Source organism: Sturnira hondurensis, unplaced genomic scaffold (assembly GCF_014824575.4).
Source record: "Sturnira hondurensis isolate 20B ecotype Veracruz unplaced genomic scaffold, ASM1482457v3 Scaffold0007406, whole genome shotgun sequence".
Classification (NCBI taxonomy): Eukaryota; Metazoa; Chordata; class Mammalia; order Chiroptera; family Phyllostomidae; genus Sturnira; species Sturnira hondurensis.
The window spans coordinates 13,510,557-13,517,678 of record NW_028080037.1 but is presented as its reverse complement, the minus strand read 5'-3'; positions in this window follow the sequence as shown (position 1 = coordinate 13,517,678).

The window sequence follows — 7,122 nt, the reverse complement described above, 5'->3', positions numbered from 1 at the left end:
GACATGAGAGTGGACACGGGTGCCTACCTGTCTAGTCTGATCACCTGGGCAGAGGAGCAAGGGCTGCGTGCGAGAAGGGATGAGAAAGAACACAGCAGGATGGAATAGCACGTACGGTATAAGGTTAATTGGATGCGGGATGCGACATTCTTCATATGCATTCCTGCAGACGTATGAAAAGTTAAAAAATGCATCTACGCAAGTCCCGAGGAGAACTAAATAAGAAGAAAAAAAAAGAATTTCTAGGTAATTAAGTTTCATTTTTTAAAAAAGTATCATTCTCCCCTTCTCCAAAAAAGGGAAAAAATGGAAGAGAAAGAAAATACATAAAACTGAAATAGCAAGAGAAAGTGAAAGGAGAAGTACCTGGGGCCGGGGGGGCTTTGTAAAATGCAGATTCTCAGGGCTGCTCCTGGGTGAGGCGGATCCTAATGAGTTTCTCTTGTAGTTCTGATCTCATTGTGATTAGAACACAGTTTGGTCTAATGTCCACCCCCGGCCCCTTTTCATCCCCAGCCCAATTTGCTCGGGTCTGAAAGCCCACTTAGAATCTATTTTCTCTAACAAGATCACGTCAAAAGGCGGTCTCTGCCTGGGAGATGGTCTATGGAGACAATCATTATCAGACAGCGTGATAAGGTGAATCGGACCTGTGGAGACTGACCTGAAAGGGGTTGCACGTCCTAAGAACAGCGGCTATTCATTGACCACTTATGACGGGCCCAGGGCTAACATGCTCTCAGCAACCCCAGGAGGTAGCACCCTGGTTGAGGGGAACTTCGACCAGTGGGGTTCCCCCAGATGTAGTGGATCACAAAGCGTCATCCTGCAGGCAATCTTGTTGCTTCAGTGGGAAAAGGGGTAGCGATTCCCTCTAGTGGACAATGCCCTGAGCCCTCTCCCACACGGCGTTTATTATTGGGGTTGGGAAGGGCGGGGGCGGGGGGAGGGTGCACAGCACAGGTGCACAGCTTATCCATCAATGTCTAACAGGCTATAGTCATAAAACACTAACACTACGTACAGATAACGATCGAAGAAACACAGAAATCTTTTCAGGTTGGAGACTGGGAGACATGCAGGCGCCAGATGGCCGCAAAGGCATATATCATGAAGTGGGGATTTCACTCCTTTTGCCTTGAACTCAAGCATCTGGGTTATACCAACAGGGCTTCTCGTGGAGCAGAGCCAGCTTCAAAGGACAAAAATGTACATTTTAGGCCTGATTCCCACAGGACCCTAGTGTTAGAACCGAGTCGTGCCTGCCACTCACATTATGACCTGGTTTTCCAGGGAGACTTACCAGCCTCTTCTAGAGCTCGCTTTCACAGAGCTACAGTCTCCGAAACCACACAGAGTGGTCTCCAACACCTGGTCATGGTCATTTTCCAAGTGTGAAACTGAGGCACAGACAGGTGAAGTAATCTGTCCAAGGTCGCACAGCTAGTAAGGGGAAGAGCCAGGTTTTGAATCCACATTTTTGTATAGAATAATATATGCTACCTCTTCCCAACAGATACCAATGGAGGAGCCAGCGCTGTGACTCAGGGCGCCTGAAATGAGAGAAAGGACACACCGAGAGGAGGTGGGGTGGCAGTCCAAGCCCAGCTTGATGACCGTATTTCCCACGCCAAAATTCCTACGCGTGCTTTGAAAAAGAGCACTGCTCTTTCCATTTGCAAAGGTACAATGGCATAATTATGCTTATATTCCTAGGGACTGGGATACGTTAGGAACAAATCCAACTACACGACTCGATGGAAATGGACTGTCAATCGGGATGAAGATACGGGTTCCGGGAAAGGAGGGGACAAAGGTCCGGGTGGATCTGGAAAGAAACCAGAACACAGAATATATCCTCAGAGTGCTTTCGTTCAAACCCTGCTCTTTGGCTGACCTCCCCTGTAGGCTGGTGCTGTGAAGGCGACGGGCCGAAACACCTGCTCGGAAACAGGTGCTCGGAAGGCTCAAGCCATCAGCAGGTCCCATCTCAGGGATGTGTCACGTTTGTCTTCCCACTCGCTGGTTGGTTGGCATTCAGATGGTTTCCACTTTTTGGTGAAGAGAAATGAAAGTGGCTGCCAAGCGTCATGCAGAAGCCATTGTGAGAGGGGACGCTTTCGTTTCTCCTAGGCAGAAATGCCATTTGTATATCCTCTTTGATGAGGTATATGTTCAAATCTTTCACTCACTTTTGGGGTCATTTTTAATTATTGAATGGTAAGGGTTCTTTCTATATAGAAAGAGAGACAAACATTTTTGAAAGATATTACTTATTTACTTTTAGAGAGAGGGGAAGGGAAGGAGAAAGAGAGGGAAAGAAACTCAGTGTGTAGTTGCCTCTTGTGTACCCCCCACTGGAGAAACTGGCCTGCAACCCAGGCATGTGCCCTGACTGGGAATCGAACCGGCAACCCTTTGGTTTTCAGGCCCATACCCAATCCATGGAGCTACACCAGCCAGGGCAAAAGAGACAAACATTTGTTGGCTATGCGTTCCATTAACATTTTCTCTCAATTTGTGGCTTGCCTTTTCATTTTCATAAGTATACCCTAAAGGGCAAAATATTTATATATTGATCTCGTTCCGCTAAGTGGCATTTTTTAAATAGTCTGTGCTTTTGTGTCAGACTATTAAAAATCCTTTGTCAAATCCAAGGCCACAGAGGTTTTCTCCCAGACGTTTTAGAATTTTAGCTCTTACATTTAGAATGATGACTCATCCTGAGTCATACTTGTGTATGGTTTGAGGTAGGAGTCAGATTCTTTTTTTGTTTGTTTGTTGCGTATAGCTAGCCGATTGCCTCCGTACCAGTAAATAAAAGATTGGTCTTGGCAGCTTTATTGAAAATTGACTGACCATGTACACGCTGGTCTATTTCTCAACTCCAGTCTATTCCACCAATCTACGTGTCTATCGCTCTGCCAATACCACACAGATGCTGGCAGGATGACTATGGCCGTATAAATACATCTTAAAATCAAGCAGCATAGGTCCTCCAACGTTGTCTCTCTTTTTCAAAACTAGTTTTGCTCTTCGAGGCTCTTTGTCTTTCCATGTGAAGTACAGAATCTTCTTGTGAATTTTTGCAGAGAGGCCTGCTAAGGTTTTGGGTGGGAGCACACTGGCTGTGTGGGTCAAGGTGGGCAGCACCAATGTGTTGGCAACACGGAGTGTTCTGACCCATGGATCCTCCCATTTACTTATGCCTTCTTTAATTTCTCTCAATATTTTATAGATTTGAGAGGGTAGGTCTTGCATGTCTCCTGGCAGGCTTATCACTAAGTAACTCCTATTCTTCATGTTATCATAGAAGTATTTTTTTTAATTTTTAAAGATTTTTACTTATTTATCTTTAGAGGGGAAGGGAAGGAGAGAAGGAAAGAAATATCAGTGTATGGTTGCCTCTCGTGAGTCCCGTGCTGGGAACTGGCCTGCAACCCAGGCATGTGCCCTGACTGGGAATCGAACTGCGATCGTGTGGTTCGCAGGCCTGTGCTCAATCCACTGAGCTACACCAGCCAGGGCTATCATAGGAGTATTAACATCAACTTCCGAGGGGTTGCTGCTGGTTTGTAGGAATACAGCTTTTTTTTTTTTTTTTTTTTTTGCACATTGGCCTTGTTAAACTCACTTATTACTACCAGTAACTTCTTGGTAGATCGCTTGGGATTCTTTCTTTGTAAAATTCTTAAGATTTTCTACAAAGATGATCACGCCTTCTGAAAATAATGTCAATTTCCATTCTGCCTTTTCATTCTGTAGGCCTTTCATTTTTCCCCCTTCTTTGCTCCATTTCCTTGACTAGAACATCAGGAACGATGCTGAGTGGACAGGATGAGAATGGAGAGCCTGGCTTCCTTTCTCATCTGTCTGTCTTCATTAAGGGTGGATCAGCTTCGGTGTTTTTCGTAGGTGTCCTTTGCACACCAGAAAAAGTTTCTTTCTATTCTGAGTTTGATGAAGGTTTTTTTTATCAGGGATGGAGGTTAAATTTCATCAAATGCTCTTTCTGCGTCTATAGAGATCATTTCATTTTCTTTCTTGAAACTCTTGATATAGAGAATTCTATTTAACTTCCAGAGTTTCAATCGAGCCTGCATTTTTGGCATATGCCACACTTAGTCACGGTGTTATTATTCTTTTCATAGGTTATTGCCAGCACTTGACTCATTAGCTGATTTGCTAACACTTTGTTTAAAAGTGTTCATGACGGATATTGATCGGTTTTCTTTGATCTCTTGGTTTGATTCTGGTAGAAAGGTAATGCTGACCTCATTGGATGAACTGGGAAGTTCTCATTTTCCTAAAAAATATTCATGTTTAATTATACCATTTTTGTCTTGAAATGTTTGATGGAATTCCCCAGTGAAGTCACTTGGACCTGGAGTTTATTTTTTTAAAGATTTTATTTATTTATCTTTAGAGGGGAAGAGGAGAGAGGGAGAGAAATATCAATGTATGGTTGCCTCTCATGTGTCCCCTGCCGGGAACTGGGAACTGGCCTGCAACCCAGGCATGTGCCCTGACTGGGAATCGAACCTCGATCCTCTGGTTCGAAGGCCCACGCTCAATCCACTGAGCTACACCAGCTAGGGCTGGAGTTTATTTTTTAATGAAGGTCTTTAAATACAAATTCAAGTTCATTAATAGATACAGAGCTATTCAGGAAATCTATTTTTTCCTGAGTGAGCTTTGGCATTTTTCAAGGAATCTGTCGCTTTTATCTAAGTTGTCGAGTTGATTAGGTTAACACTGTTACTAATATCTCCCAGTTAGCTTTTTAACATCTACAGTATTTTTAATATCTGTAGCAATGCCACCTCTCTCACTTCTGATATTAGTAGTTTGTGTCTTCTCTTTTTTTTCCTGATCATTCTTTCTAGAGGTTTACTACTTTTATTGATTTTTTTTTTTTAGCAAAGAACCAGCTTTCCTTCCATTAAATCTATTTTTCCCATTTTATTGATTTCTGTTCTGGTCTTTATTATTTCCCTTTTTCTACTTACACTGGGCTTAACATGGTTTTCTCCTTCCAGTTTTTAGAGGTAGAAACTGTGGTGATTCACTTCTCTTCTGAGGTAAGCAGCTGATATAGGGGACCGGTTCATTTTAGTCTGGCAAATGTGACTCAGCTCTGTATGGAAAACTTACAGAAGCGAGGTGGTGGGCAGGGGCCAGGCCTTCAAACCGTTTTTCCAGTGGGAGTCAGGCCTAGAAAATGCATACGGACTGTTATGGCTTGCTCTTGCTAAAACTCCATCACCCTGGTCTAAAACAACAAATGTGTATTGTCTGTCTTCAAGGTAATATCCAAAGCCTGTATGAGTTTTCCCAAGGACAGAGCTAATCAGCTCATCACCATTCCCCTCTGCGTGTTATTTTCATTTTCTTGATTGTACCTAAAATGTAGACAATAATATTCTATGCAATAGATAATAAATCTTTAGACCCGAGGAAAACAATAAAAGCCTGTCTAGGCAAAGGTCAAGGCCACTCTCCTCTTGAGGGAGTGGCCGTGCCGTCCCCTTTTTCTCCACAGGATTGCTGTCACCTGTGCATTCATTCCCGTCATCAGCCACAACAGGCGGACTCTGCTGCCCGGAGTCCGCCACAAGCTCATGCTATAAACTTCCCTCTCAGTACTGCTTCAGTTGCATTCACATGTTGGTATGTTGCAATTTTTTTTAAAATTCAGTTCACATGCATTATAATTTCTCTTCTGATTTCTCCTTTGCCCCGTTGGTTACTTAGAAGTATATGCTTTTAGTTTCTAAAGATTTGGGAATTTTCCAGATACCTGTTATTGATTTCTAAGCTAATTCCATTGTAATTAGAGACTATACTTCATACAATTGGAATCATTTTATATTTACTGAGACTTGCTTTATGGCTTATAATACAGTCTGTATGGGTAAAATATTTCACGCGCACTGGAAAAGTACGTTTGCGGCGGTTGTGCAGGTGATCTGTAAATGCCAATTAGATCAAGTTGGTTGGTTTTGCTCTTCAGGCATTGATACCCTCTTTGATTTTATGTCTACTGCTCCATCACTTACTGAGATAGAGATGTTGAAATCTCTGACTATGATCATGGATGTGTCTTTTTTTTTTCTTTTTTTAGTTCTATCAGGTTTTGGTTCGGATATTTTTGAAGTCTGTATTTGAATTTTTAAAACAGCTCAGTTGAGGTATAATCTGCATAGTATACAATTCAATGATTTTTAGTAAGTTTATTGTCTTGGGCAACCCGCATCACAATTCGGTTTTAAAATATTTCCGGCACCCCCAGGAGGTCCCTCTTGCCTGTTTGCACCCAACCTGCTATTTGTGCCCTCAGCTCTAAGGAACAGCCCGCTGCTCTCTGACTCTAGAGATGGGCCTTTTCTGGATGTTTCACATAAATGGAATCACATGACGTGTGGCCTTTTGCATTCGTTCACTCAGCAGGATGTTTCCAAGCCTCATCCGAGTTGTGGTGCAGATCGGGACTTCGTTCCTTTCTATGGTTGAATACCATTCCACCGAGTGGATGCGTTACATTGTCTTTCTCCGTTTGCCTTGATGATGGACGTGTGGCTTGTTTCCAGTTTTTGGCAACTAAGGTTAATGTTGCTACGAATATTTGTGGGCAAGTTCTTGAGTGTAGCGATGCTTTTACTTCTCTTGGCTCCATGCTTAGGAGTCCGCCTGCTGCGAGCCCCTGAGGAGTCAAGTTGGTGGGTGATATGGTAAGTTTCTGAGGGACTGCCAGACTGTTTGCCAAAGTGGCTGCACCATTTTCACCCGCATCAGCCGCGAACAAGAGAACAAGAGTCCCGTTTCTTTGCATCCTCTCCAGTGCTGGCTATTATCTTTTTGATGTCGAACTGCTTCTTGACCCATGAAAATGGCATTTCACAGGATTCGATTTACAGCTGCCATTGCGTCTTACAGATGGGGAAGCTGAGCCCCAGCGGTAAGAAGTGGCAGAAATTGAATTCACGTTGGTCTGTCATGCAAACCCAAGGAGCTGCACGTGGCTACCTCCATGTTTCCCTGGACACTCGGGCTTGGTTTTCCTCTTTGAGCCAAGTCACCAACGAGCCATGCTCCAACCTCAGACCCTCTGGGGGACGGCTT